At 45.4% G+C, this 14290-nt stretch overlaps 1 protein-coding gene across 5 annotated transcripts in view; it reads left to right on the top strand.

Moving 5' to 3' along the window:
* Positions 1–1603: 1603 nt before the first annotated feature.
* IP6K1 (inositol hexakisphosphate kinase 1) overlaps positions 1604–14290 on the top strand; it is a 44597-nt gene continuing 31910 nt past the window's right edge. For all 5 annotated transcript variants that reach the window (XM_019631571.1, XM_019631555.1, XM_019631539.1 and 2 more), the window contains exon 1: positions 1604–1800. The gene's annotated coding sequence lies outside the window, so the exon portion shown is untranslated. The remainder of the gene's footprint in view (positions 1801–14290) is intronic.

Here is a 14290-nt window from a genome sequence, read left to right on the forward strand (position 1 = left end):
CAGCTCTTAACCACCGCGCCACTCTGCCGGCCCTGTTGTTCACTATCTTAGCTGTAGAGGGCGCAGCATCACTGGCCCTCATATGGGATCCGAACTGGGGGCCCTGCCGCTCAGAGCTGTTGTCCCAAGCTAACTCTTAACCAACACGCCACTTGGCCGGCCCTGATGTGTTTCTTCTTGTTCCTTGGCCCTCAGTCCTTCCGGTGCTGAGCTGAGCTGAGCTGAGCTGTTGCATATAGCCAGGTGGCCTACAGGAGGGTAACCTGCAGGAGGGCAGGTTCCGCTAGGTGCAAGCTAGCCTACTTCCCATGCCCAGCCTGGCATCAGGTCCCAGGATACTGCCAGCTCTCCCAGAGGACCTGCTGTCTGGTGGAGGCCACCTTTACTGTGGTATCCCCAGTTCTCTCAATCTTCTCCCTTCTGCCAACTCTGGGGACCTAAATCCCATGAGGGCACTGGAAAACCTCCCTTCCTGAGCCAGTTATGATGTCCCAGGTGGGGAAAGAAGTTGAGAGCCTTCTGTGGGAAAAACACACTTCACCTCAATAAAGTTAGTGTTAGAGCTGGCCTCAGGGACAGAAATGTGAAAGTAGACTGTTATCGAAGTGGTTGCAGGCGGCCTTTTCCTGAGCACTTACCCTGCTCTAAGGGCTCATTAAATCTTCATCTCTGAAGAGCCCAACTGTTACCCTCTTTTTACAGATGGGGCAACCAAAGCTCAGAAGTCACAGAGCTAGCTAGTCCTGACACTTGATGTGGGTCTGTACCACGTGACTGCATCTGGGTTCCTAATCCTGAGGCCAAGCCCAGGGTTAGGTGCTCTGTATGGGGGACCAGTCCTCCCAGGACTCAAGAGTTGGCCTGGGAGGCAGACAGTGACAGTCCAGGACAAAATATGTTGTTATAGGAACTCAAGACAAGATACTCTAGGGTGAGAAAAGAGGGTGCCTGTTGTGTGCCAGGGCTGTGCTGGGAACTGAATTCTAGACAGGACAAATGTGGGCAATGGGCCAGGAGCTGTTTGGGGAAGCACAGATGGCTGTACCTCAGGACTGATGAGGGGCAAAGCTGGGGAAGCTGCTGGGAAGAAGGCATTATATTCTGGACCAGGAGGAGTCACAAAACCCGGTGCACCCACTTCCAAAGGTGCCTTGACCTTGGCCCGGCCTTCCCCTCTGCGCCTCAGTTTCCTCACTAGTGAACTAGGATAGCAACCCCTCCCTTCCAGGGTGGGTGACAAAAAAAGCAAACAGCACACAGCAGACATTCCCTAAGTGTGCGCGCTTGTGTGAGAAGACGCTGCCGAGTCCGCACAGCAGCCGAGCACGCAGAGAGGCCAAGGGCGCTACGGCCTCAGAATCACTCGCAAAAGCTCTGCCGCCAACTCCCGGAAAGGCACGCATGCGCCAATCCGTGCCGTCACAGTCACGTGCCGAAGCGTTCGGCAAGGGCCGTGAGAGGCTGGCTCTGATTGACATATCAGTTGACCTGTCAACGAGAAGCACTCTCGGGGCGTCCGGCAAAGAGGCTGTTGATTGGGGAAAGTCTCAGCTGGAGGCGGGTTCTTTGCAGCCCTGGTTACTATGACGCCCGGCCCCCGCCCCCTCGGCTGGCCGCCATCTTGTTGTTGATCCGTACCTAGTGGGCAGCGCCGGGAGCTGGACCGAGCGGCCGGTGCGGGGCCGCTGCTGCGGGGCTCAGCCATCTGCGCTGCCTGCCAGGGGGCGGGCCGAAACCTGGAGGCCCGGGGGGCCCAGCTCCCGTGGGGAGCCGTGGGCGCCCGCTGCCCGGGCCGGGCCGGTGAGTGACAGGAACTGGGCCGATAGACTGGCCTGGCGGCCGCGGGGCGAGCATCAGCGGGCGCGGGGTTGGAGCGGGCGCGCGCAGGGCCGGGATATCGTCAGAGCATCACTTGAACATCGCTCAAGCATCCTGACTGGCCGCTCCTGGAGCCTCCCTGATGCTAGCTCTGAGGCCGGGGTGGGGGGGGACCGCCTCGAGGTGGAGGTCTGAGAGCCCTGCGCCCGAGGGCTGTTCCGCGGGGTAGCGGGAAACTAGCTTCTCTGATCGAAGCCCTGGGCTCCGCTGATTCGCAGCGCTGAAGCATGCTAGTGCCAGCCTGATGCTCTCCGGGGCGTTGTGTTGTTCCCGGGTGAGAAATACACGTACCTCTTTCTTAGATATTGTTCTTGCGAGTGATTTTTCAGGCGGCTTGAGACTTAAGACTAGACGAAATAGCTGAAACCAGGCAGGCCGATGTCATGGCCCTTTGATTCTGGAAGGGCGAAGGCCCTCTTGCCCGGCGCCTGCTTCTGGTGCTCCTCAGAGCTCACCGTTTGCCTCTTCCTGAAGGGCTTGGTTAAATGTCCATGATGTCCGAATTATATTTTGGGACATAATTTCTTTGGTTTTTGTCCACCACTTTTTGGAGGTGTGGTATGATCTTTTTTTGGTCTAGGAAAAAGTGAGTATTATGGTGATGACTTGGTTGATTTTACCTCCTAAAGAGATATTCTGCCAGTGTAATGAGACCCAGGGACTGTAGGACTGTTAGAATCAGAAAAAATAAATTTTTTTTTGACGTGGGGGATGGTGTGGAACTGCCAGATTAACTTTTGACAGACTAAATGTATTTTGCCCAATGAAAACATACCTGTGGGCCCCCTTCCCGCGGGGGTGGGAGGGTTAGAGACCCAGGGCTTGGTGTGCAGAGAGTTTTGAGTGCTCCATACACATTTTTCTTTCCCTATGGTCCCTTGGCTTCTCTGCACAGGCACCTTGTATGTGGTTCTACAAAAAGCCTGGATGAGACCACTAAAAAGTCAAGCAGCAATACTTTGTGCACTTGGGTCAGGATCTTGTCACCTTCAGAATGTTTAATTTTGAAAGAAACCAGCTCATTGGTCAGGAGATCCTTTTGGAGAACAGATGCTGAAACCTGAGGAGGCTGGCGGCCTGTTGCTGGTTGCCTTACTTGTGAGAAGAGAGAGAAGTTTAGTAGTCCTCAGTTATTTATTTCATTGCCTTCCCTCCGGCCATTTTTTGAATCTTGAATGAGTTTTGACCTTGGTGAGACCAGTTCCTCGGGCAGTTCTTGATTAGAAAGGAGGGAGGTACTAAAATATTAGGAGCTTCTCAAAATTGTTCCAAGTTAATCAGTCCGTCGTTCCCCCCTACCCTACCCCCCCCTTAGCTTTAGCCTTCCTTTAGAAATTTAAGGCAGCCACAGGGTTAAATTCTTGCTGGTTTCTTTTAAAATAACCCTAAGGTAGGCTCCCAACCTTTTTAGGACCTCTTTGAGAGGTATAAAGAGCCATACTCTCCTTGGTGAGTTCTTAACTACCTTTTGCATACAATTTTAGGGGGTTCAAGGGCCCATTAAAGTCCATCCATGGTATAATCCTACATTAGAACTGCTGCCCCAAGGAAACTATAGAATATGCAAGAACTTTTATTGCCTTTGTTTAATACTTTTACAACCTTATGAATATTTATGAATATTAGATGATGCTTGATTCAGCATGTTATTACCCAAAGGTAGCTAATAGCAGTACTTTCTGTGCTGGGCATTTTTAAGTGCAAATGTGTAAGAATGGTGTTAGAATAGCAGGTCCTCAGTCCACTTAAACTTATTCGTCTTCATGTAATTCACCTGTAAATGTCAGCATTTTAAATTCTTGCGAGCAACGGACTATGGAAATCCTACACTGAAGTCAGAAACTGCTACAGGGAGCGCAGTGCTCATAACACCAAGGTTGCCAGTTCGATCCCCATGCCCTCCACAACTAGATTGAAACAACTACTTGACTTGGAGCTGATGGGTCCTGGAAAAAAACACTGTTCCTCAATAAAAGTTAAAAAAAAAAAAAAAGAGAGCTACAGGTTTATGAGTTGAGATCTGATGTCCTGATGTGGCATTCAAGGTGCTGCTGCCCAGCTGGCCTCAGCCTACCTCTCCCGGGCTTATCCTAATCCCCACTAACCAAATGGTTTACTAAACATTCCACATGTTAGTTATTTCCCTACACAAATCCTCTTGCCAGCTCATTCGAGTGGCTTTTGCCCTCTTTGAGATACCCATTTCCTTCAGCTCCACTTCTCTTTTCTCCAGAGTCCAGCTCAGGTCCTTCCTACCTTCTTTATGAAACACTCCGTGAACATTGCAGCCCCTGTGGATGCTTCACTCCCTCAGAACTGCAGTAGCATTATTGCCTTTATACAAAAATAAAAGAATGTTCTCTCTTTTAAAAATAATGTTTTGTTTCCTCTGATAAGTCATAACCCCTTTCCTACAGAGACGATGTTTATATCTTTGTGCACCTGCATATAGTAGTTGATTACTAAATGTTTATAAAATGCTAAATTTGAGTTGGAAACACCCTCTGTAATTAAACAGGGAAATGGAGGGAATGGGCAAGTAGAAATAGGGGATTTGGTGGCAGTGGAGCTCCACCTCCAACCCTGCCTAAAGGGGTAGCACAAGTTGACTCTAGAGTCAAGAGCCTTATGGAGGCGCATCCTCAGTGCTGTAGAACTTGTACAAAATGCAGAACTGAGGCCTGACCACAGTAATTCTGCATCTCAGAAGGGAATCTGTGGCCCTCCCCCTTCCTGGCTAAGATACCAGTTTTTTTTTTTTTTTTTTAACTGAGCCATCCTGCCACCTGTTGGCAGCTCAGCAGCAGCTCAGCTCGGGCCGGGCATCGAACCGCTGTTGCTCAGAGCTCAAACTCTTGAGTGAGCTCTTAACCAACTGAACCACTCGGCCGGCCCAGATGCCAGTTTTGACTCTTGGAAAATGTGTTGGGTGAGTGTGGCACCGGATGCTAAGATTCTTAGACCCTCTTCTTGCTTGGGGCTTGGTCTCACTGCCCCCTTGGGCTGCTGTAAACATGTCAGTAGTATTTGCTCCTTGCTCTCCTCGCACTGTTGCCCTGAGACGATAAGGAACAGTGATGGGCAGAGCTGGGGGAAAGACTGTGCAGTGCACTCTGTCTCTGGCTTGGGGTGAGGGAGCAGTTAGGAATTTTGTATGTTTGTGCCAGTGGATCTGTGCTTTTGTCCTGATTTTAAATCAGATTTCATTTCTCTTCTACGACTGCAGCAGGATTTGAACAATGGATTCTGAAAGAGAAGACATAAGATCTCTTGGTTCTTTTATGAAAGGTGCTGAAGACTCGTGTGCTGCTATGGTTTGAAGTTACATTTAAGTAGGAGGAATTACAAATGTGTTTTGATGGGAACACATGTTCATCTCAGTGCTGGATCTCTGTCAGGGACTTTCTTTTCTTGAGTGCTTAGAAAATCTGCTGCTGATCTCTTCTGTAAAAGTTTTATTTGTAGGTGGGAGTGTGGTTCGTTTATTCCTGTCCCTTCATTTTATTGCAGGTGGGCAGGCTAGGGGAGCAGGTGTAGGACTGGACTCTTTTCAAGTCTAAAATTTGATGTCAGTGAAGGTGAGCTCCTTGAAGTCTGCAAAAATCTGGGCATGTTATGATCGAATGAACACTTATAAACGACTTGTTTTATAATCGAAAACTCAGGTAATGACAAGTATTGGTGAGGGTGTAGAGAAATCAGATCAGAACCCTTGTACACAGCTAATGAGAATGTAAAATGATGCAGCCACTTTGGAAAACACTCATGTAGTTCTTTAAATGGTTAAGCATAGAGTTACCATATGACCCAGCAATCCCATGTCTTGTGAGTTGGCTTATAAGTTAGTTTTAGAATACAAGTCACTGCTACTGGACTTAAATGTTGTATTTTCCACTCTTATTTATTGCCAAAGGAAACATTTTTTAACTGCTCTTCTCCGAAACTTTTCTCCTGACCATGGACATTAATGCTGGTTGCAACACTTAGAATGTTCCCTGGGCGTTTTGAAACCCTCCAAGATTATATATTATGACCCTTGAACACATTGGAACTATAATGTGAAGGTTTTCAGGATACTATGCTTTATACAAGTATATATAGTTTTAGAATCTTAGACATTTTTTAGAGTATGGAGACTTTGACAATTGTTATTTTGTGTTTCTAGGCGATGACTAAAATTGCAGAGAGAATAAGTGATTTTCTTAAGAGCAAGGCTGATTCTGAAACCCTTGGTGCCCCTACCACCCAGTCTGTCTTCCTCACCCCCTGTGGCCTTGCTTTCCCACAGTCGGAAAGAGACACAGGAGGAGTGTTGTCTCTAGTTCTGAGAGGTTGGGGTTCCCCTATCATTTTGTAAAGGCACAAAACTTTCTGAGCAAATGAACCCGTAGGTGTACTGCTGAGAGTGCTAACCTCAGTGAACCCTGCACCAAGTGATGCCTGCCTCCCAGACTAGACTGAAAAGATAGATCTTGGAGCTCTCCTAGGAACGGCAAGGAAGGTGAATGCTGGTTTTTGTGTACTTTCTAGCTGTAGAACCCTACTTAGACAAGTCAGCTAACCTTACTACTTTGGTTGTAATATCGTGCTGATGATACCTACGCTCCTTAGCTCATGGAGTTGATCAGAGAAAGGGGAAGCTTGTTAAGTGGTTAACTTAATGGCTTGTTTTAATTTTTCAAAACTGTTTGGGAATAGTTTCATTTGGCTGTGGTTGTCTTGCCTGCTCCACACTGGGCAGTGCCAATCTGAGCCCTTGACCTGCTTAAAGTTCTTCAGCAACTTCGCAGTGGGAAGTGGGTCAGGTCTCAACTCCTGAATCTGGTAGATGAGGCTCTTCATCTGGCTCTGTCTTAACCGCATCTCTTGACCCTCTACTCTAGTGCAGCGGTTCTCAACCTGTGGGTCGCGACCCCTTTGGGGGTCGAACGACCCTTTCACAGGGGTCGCCTAAGACCATCGGAAAACAAAAAGATATTTACATTACGATTCATAACAGTAGCAAAATTACAGTTATAGAGTAGCAACGAAAATAATTTTATGGTTGGGGGTCACCACAACATGAGGAACTGTATTAAGGGGTCGCGGCATTAGGAAGGTTGAGAACCGCTGCTCTAGTGTCAGATGTTTCAGGTGACTCACTCCTCCCTCTGGGCTTTTGTCTATGCTTTTATCTTTGCTCTCCCTTTTTCCCTTTCTTCCTGTCTCGCTCCAGTTATCTTTCAGATTTCCATTTAGATGCCATAGCCTCTAAGAAGCCTTTCCTGACCCCCCCCATCCTCTGTGCTGGTGTTTTCATAGTACCCTCCTCATCGTAACATTTACCGGACTCTTAACACTGCTTGTTTGCCTCTCGTCTCTACCTGCTCTCCATCCTCGCTTTCAGTTTTCTGGTGACAGTGTTCATCTTATTCGTATAGTATTTGTTCTGCAGGGTCTCATTTGTTGTAGGCACTCAGTATTTATTTTATTATATATACTTGGAAAGGTTGTTTGCAGATTTGATTTTAATGGAGACTTTGGAGTTGCTATTTGGGTGCAAACTTGAGGTCGGGAGTATGCTGACACTGATTTATAAAGATGCTGCCCAACTGCAGGGTGTGGTGTGGGTCAGGGCCAGGTTGCACACTAGGACATGCATAGGCTGTTTTGGTTTTTGATATTCTGCATGAAACTTAAAGTGGCTTCTTTAGTATAGAAAATAAAAGAAATGCTAAGAAGTTTCTTCTGTGTTCATGAGGATGTATTATAAAATATGTGGTTGTGTTAGCTATTTTATGAGTATCTCCAAACAAAGTGCTGACTTTGGCCTCAGGGAGCCAAGTATGAAGCTTGAGTAACTTTCTGAAGCTGAATGTACCAGGCAGAGCTGCTTGGACCCCCAAGCAGGTTAACTTGGTTGTTTACCAGTCTTTTCATTGGTAGAATTGTGAATGAAACAGAGCTACCAGTACGTGGATTTTATGTAGGTAATAGAGTTTCTCATTTCCTGTCTATGCTACTTAGCTTTTCAACTCATTGAAACAACTGCCAGGGTCCAATTCAGAAGACAAGAAACCGCACAATAATTTGAATGGGTAAAGTTTAACAGAAAGAATTATTAATTATAAAGGGATTTGGAGTAATGAGGGATTGGTAATAAGAAGTAGAGTGAACTCTAAATAATATAGGAATAGTATATATGGGAGCAGCCACTACCTCTAGAGCTGCTATAGAGAGCTCAAGGAAGACACCCTCCAGGGCCTGATCCATATCTTGTTGGAGGAGGGGGTGGCCATGCCTAACTGGGTGGCAGAGAAAGTCATTGTGCCACACTGGCAGGTCATGCTGGAAATTCACTCTCCAGAACTTGTTGGAAATCTACCTTCTAGAATGTTGGAGAAAGCCATTTATGGAGAGGCGTTGTGCTGGAAGCATTCTGCCACAAAACTGCTTGAGTGAGGTGTCAGGAAGCTGCTGGCACTGGGTGCTGCTGACCACTATGCATTGTGAGAGGCGCCCAACATTGGCTGGGCACTGTGGGGAGCTAACTGGGTAACGGGGGCCTGGTGAGAGGAGCATACTGGAACCAGGTAGAGAAGCCTCTACTTTTCGCTGTCTCTCCAGTGTCCTCTGTTGACAAAGCAAAATTAACATCACCTGGCAAAGGAAAAATATTTAATGGATTTAGCTCCCCTTTTGCAGAGCAGGCCATGATGGTTGGGTTTGGAGCCAAGAGGTAATACATTGATAACTGGTAAGCTGCTGTTTGTCAGAATTGTATGAACAAGTCATTAACAATTTAATGAGTATTTTCTCAACAGAATTCTTACTTCCACCTTATTTAAAATTTTTTTTTTTTTTTAGCTGAGCCATCTACCCCCTATTGGCAGCTCAGCGGCAGCTAAGCTCAGGCCAGGCATCGAACCGCTGTTGCTCAGAGCTCAAACTCTTGAGCGAGTTCGTAACCAACTGAGCCACTTGGCCAGCCCAAAATTTGTTTTCTTTAATATAGGGATTAACTTAAGCTGCTGATCTGCTCAAGCCAGAGACAACTTTGACCTTTTATCATATAAATGGAATCATACCGCATGTGCTCTTGTGTAAGACTTCTTTCACAGTATACTTTTTCAGGAATTTATTTATACTGTTGTATCAGTTCATTGGTTTTTTATTGCTGTGTAGTATTTCATTGCATAAACATTCCTGTTTACTGTTCTGCTGATGGACATCTGAGCTATTTCCAGTGTTTGACTTATGATTAAAGCTTCTGTGAACATTTTTGTGCAAGTGTTTTTGGGGAACATACATTCATTTCTCTTGAAAGTAGAATTGCGGGATCGTAGGGTAGATGTATGTCTACTTTTGTAAGAAACTTTACCATCTTTTCCAAAATAGTTGTACCATTTTATAGTCCCACCAATAATGTATACGATTTGTGATTGTTCCACATCCTCAGCAACATTTAATGTGCTGTCAGTGTTTTGTTTTGTTTTTAAAAGATTTTATTGGAGAATTGGGGGAGGGGAAGAGCGTTGGCGAATCAGGGAAGGGGAACAGACAAGCTGCTGTCCTTTTGTTCCTCAGTCTAGTTGTGGAGGATGTTGCTTCACTGGCCCATGTTGGTATTATCATTGCGCTTTTCCCAGGTGAGGCAGTAGCTCACCGACCATTGGATGGTGGCTCACGGCAGCTCACGAAAGCTAACGCCCGCTGCCAGCCAGCCTCACTGCAGCCTACGCCGCCGCCGGTGACTCACGGCAGCCCAGCTCCAGGTCGAGCTGTTGTTCACCATCTTAGCTGTAGAGGGCGCAGCTTCACTGGCCCTCATGTGGGATCTGAACCAGGGCCCTGCTGTTCAGAGCTGGCATCCCAAGCCAACTCCTAACCAATGTGCCACTCGGCGGGCCCCCAAGCCAACTCTTAACCAATGAGCCACTCGGCCGGCCCCACCGATACTTCTTATGTGTGCTCAGATCTGCTGTTGAACCCCTCTAGTGATTTTTTTTTTTTTTTGGTCAAAGTCTTTTTTCTGTGAATGGGCATTAATTTTATTTTTGTTTGTATGTGTTGTAATTTTTTTGTTAAAACTGGACATTTGAGTATTGTGTTTTGGTAACTGTAGAAACCGAGTTCTCCCACTCCTCAGGAATTGCTGGGTTTTGCTTATTGAGGGCTAGAGCCTTCCATTCATGAGTTTTCCAAACTAATTTTGGACATGTTTATTTGGTGTTGTATGTGGTCATTGAAGTTTCTGTTCAGTTATCTCTGCAGTTAGCCAGTGACCTGATAAATATTTCCTTAAATGTCTGGCTCCCAAAAGAGGAAAAATAAAAACAAGTACTATCCTCTTAAGTCTTTTGGAAACCATTTCAGCCTGTGGGTGATGAAACAGTGGTCACCAGCCTCTGCCTGCTCCTCAGTAATCAAAAGCAACCTTCATCAACCAGAACACACAGCCCTGATATTTGGAGGACAAGGTCTTTATTGCCCCCTCCAGCCTCCAGCAAGCTGCACCAGGAATTAGGGCAGCTGTCCCACTGCTGCTTGCTGGGGGGCTGGGGTTGGGTACCTGCTAAGAAAAGGCTGAAATTTACCAAAATTCACCAGCCTCTTCCTCAAGCTCTACCTTGGAAGCTTCATGTTTCCAACTAGACTCCAGAGTTCCAAAAGTTACTTCAGATAGTTTCTCCCAGCTCAGGAGTTGTTTGAGTGGAGGGATGGATTCCTGGAGCTTCCTACTCTACTATCTTCCGTGAAGTCACCCCCATGAATTGTTTTTAAAATTTTGTTTTCCTTTTGTTTGCTGCTAGCATGTAATTGAGTTTTGTATATTGACCTTGTATCCTCTGACCATGCTAAATTCATGTATTAGTTTTAGAAGTTGTTTTGTAGATTCCTAAGTATTTTCTTTTTTTTTTTTTTAAAGATTTTTTTTTTTTATTGGGGCATTGGGGGGAAGGGAACAGTGCTGGGGAATTGGGGGAACGGGAACAGACAAGTTGCTGTCATTTTGTTCTTCAGTCTAGTTGAGGAGGACGTTGCTTCACTGGCCCAAGTTGGCACCATCATTGCGCTCTTCCCGGGCCAGGCAGTTGCTCTCCGGCTTCTGGACGGCCGCTCACGGTGGCTGCTGGCTACACATGGTAGCCTGTGGCAACCCACTGCAGCAGGGGCTGCAGCCTATGCCGTCACAGGTGACTCATGGCAACCCAGCTCCAGGTCAAGCTGTTGTTCACCATCTTAGCTGTAGAGGGTGCAGCGTCTCTGGCCCATGTGGGATCCGAACTGGGCCCTGCTGCTCAGAGCTGGCGTCCCAAGCCAACTCTTAACCCTCTTAACCAACGTGCCACTCGGCCGGCCCACATTTTACTTCTTTAATGGCAAGAATGTCACTAGTACCAGGTAGCAGATTTGTATCTGGACTGACCTCCGGTTATAAACCCAGAGTTACAGCTAATTGAAATTCGGGTGAGTGACAGCAATCATTGTTCTGTTGTTTCTGTTCTGAAATAGAGCAGCTTTTATTAAAAAAAGGTTACAGTGAGGGAAAATCCCAAGTTGCCCAAGTTTCCATCAGTTTCCCAGTCACCCTAGGTTGTGTCCACTTCGGCTGCAGTCCTGTCAGCTCTCCCCCACCATGAACTACAGCATGTTGGAGGTGAAGAAAAGGAGCCAGGGTTTGCGGCCATGGCGGAACCTGTTGTGAAAAACATGCCTAGTACTGGCCCTTTGCATCTTTCTGTCTGTTGTGCAGAAGCCTCTCCAGCTTTCCGTCTTCAGTGGGATTGGCAGTATGAGACATGAAGTCCAGGAAGAACTCTATTCTGTATTTGAGCGTTGTAGACAGTCTCATTTGAAGTGTTCTGTGGTTTTGTGTTCCTCTTAGAGCCAATTCTCCTATCCTTACACATGTGTGCTTTCTGGTTTTGACCATGTTTAGATTCAGTTGTAAATGTGCGAGGCAGAGACTTAGTTGATTCAGGTATGGCTCACCTGAACTGAGTGTTTAGCTCAGGTATTCCTATGGCTTCTTGTTAAGAACAACCCCATATACCGGTAAATTGTGAGCAGATACTGTCTCAGGTAAGAAGGATGGGGCATCTCTGTTTCTCCCTTTGTTTGGTTTTCTCATTTTACAATAATTTCCTTTGTATCACTTGGGACCTTTGTTCTTAAAATTCTGTCCTCAAACATCCTTTTTTCCATTCGTTTCAGCACAGTTGAGACAGACATTTTCAAAAGGATCTTTGCTTTTACACACACACACACACACACACACACACACACACACACACACGGAAGCACAGTTTCTAATCTTTAAAAATCCAGTAAAAACACAAAAGGGGTTCACTGGATTCTAGCTTTTCTCTTTGTCCTGAATTAATTCTGTTCTGGGTGTTTCTTGATGGGCTGGCACATCTCATGCCGCCTGCCAAGTTTCCTTTCCTCCCTACTCCCTGTTTGCTCTCAGCCTGGTGTCCTCAGGAGGATGCCACTATGTCCCTTGCTCCTGGGATAGGACCCAGGAGTCTAAACAATTCTTCATCTCTTCTCTGAGGACAAACAGCAAAATAGATACCTTTAAAGGCCTCTTGCCCTTCTCCTTGTTCCAAACCTCCCAGGTTGTTCTAGCCCTCTGCACATATTTCTGGTTTCTAGGTGAGGGATGCGCCCAGTCCCTGGTGGATTGGAAGGGCAGGCTCAGGTTGGCAGCCCTTCTTCTGTTTCCCTCCTCACAAGAGAGGTTTGTAGCATCTGCTTGAACCACTCTAATCCACGGGAGTGGGGGAAGGAGGATTGTTCTCTCACACCCTCCTGAGTATACCTCATCTGTATCAGCGCCTGTGTAAAAGCAAGAATGGCCTTGACTTCAAGAAGGTGTTAGGTTCCCTTGCTTTAGAGAACAAACAAGCTTTCGTGTTGGTTTTCTGCTGCAGTTTTTTGTCCATGAATTTGAGGGTATTTTGGTATCTTTTTTCTGTCTGAGTTGAGATCAGCTTATTATTTCTGAAATTAGTTAGAAATTAGTTTTCACAAAGTCCAGAGCTACGCAACCCCAGTTTTGTGTGTTCTTTTCTGTTAGTGACTTATCAGTTCATTGTGTCCTTTGTGGTTGAGCCAATTTGCTATTTTGACCTTGGATTGTTTCAGAGAGTAAAAAACAAATTCAAGATACATTACTGCCAGAATTTTACTTAGCATTCTTGACTGATCCAGTTGAAATTTAATTTCTAAAAAACAAATTTCAAATGATTTTTAAAGGGCATGCTACTTTGTTATTGTGCTTTTAGTGCTTAAGTGGATACATTTAATTTTAGAAGAGGTAGTAGAAATATTGGATTTATAAACCAATTTTTAAGGAAATTTGCAAATATACCTGTGCAATGTGAAGGCACCAAGGATGCTTCTCTTTATAAAAAGGTTGCATATCAAGCTCTGGTTAATTTGAGGTTATAAAAATACATTGGCCACAGAATTTGGAATTCTAACCAGGCTTCTTAGAGTGCGTGTCTGCTGATCTGCATTTTGGGTGTCTCAGCCCGCCCTCCTAAGTAACTTGGTGACCAGGTATTGTCTTGCTCTTGCTGTAGAGACACTGCCTTCCTAGTTCTTAAAATAGCCCTGACCTTGTCCACCACCATATCTGATTGCAATTTTTCTTTCTTTCCCAGGGCTTTTATTCATTGCCACTTTCTAGGCTTGCTGTGTTGTTGGATTAAAACACATTAAAAAAACTTATATTTTCTAAATTTGTTTCGAGTTCTTTGATGTGGTTTATCCTTTATAATTGAGATTATTTGTGTGTTTGCCTGATTTCTCCCCTTATTTCTCTTTTGTATCATGAATAAAAACTGTCTAATCCTCCTCCTCATAGTCTATCATCTTTTTCCTTCCATATCTTGTTTAGTTTCTGTTGTTGCTATTCTTATCCAGATACATTTAACACTGTTTTTCTCTTGTATATCAAGTTTTTTTATAGCTGAAACACAGAATTTTGCATTCTCTTTATTTGTTGATTTGGAATTCTATCTGCAGCCAACGTACTTTGTTCTGGTTTTGGTAGCCCTAGATTAGAAGTCTGTAAACTTTTTTGATTTACAACCTAATAGTTAAAAAAAAAAAAAAAGAAACAACTTGTCCTCCATAAATATTTTTTCACATGTTATATACTTATTGTACTGTACACATCTGCTGTATCCATCATTATACATACATACGTATAATACATACATACTTACATACATACATACGAGGTCCGGCAATTAAGTTTGTGAGCTCATCCTAGAAAAAGTGCTACATACCTCATTGCTGAATATCATTATGGTCACCTTTGAAGTACTACCCTTGGGAAGCTATGCACCGACGCCAGCACCTAGTCCACCCTTGAAAGCAATTTTGGAACTCTTTCTGGAATGGCCATCAGAGCTGT

This window comes from Hipposideros armiger, unplaced genomic scaffold (genome assembly GCF_001890085.2).
Source record: "Hipposideros armiger isolate ML-2016 unplaced genomic scaffold, ASM189008v1 scaffold_18, whole genome shotgun sequence".
Classification (NCBI taxonomy): Eukaryota; Metazoa; Chordata; class Mammalia; order Chiroptera; family Hipposideridae; genus Hipposideros; species Hipposideros armiger.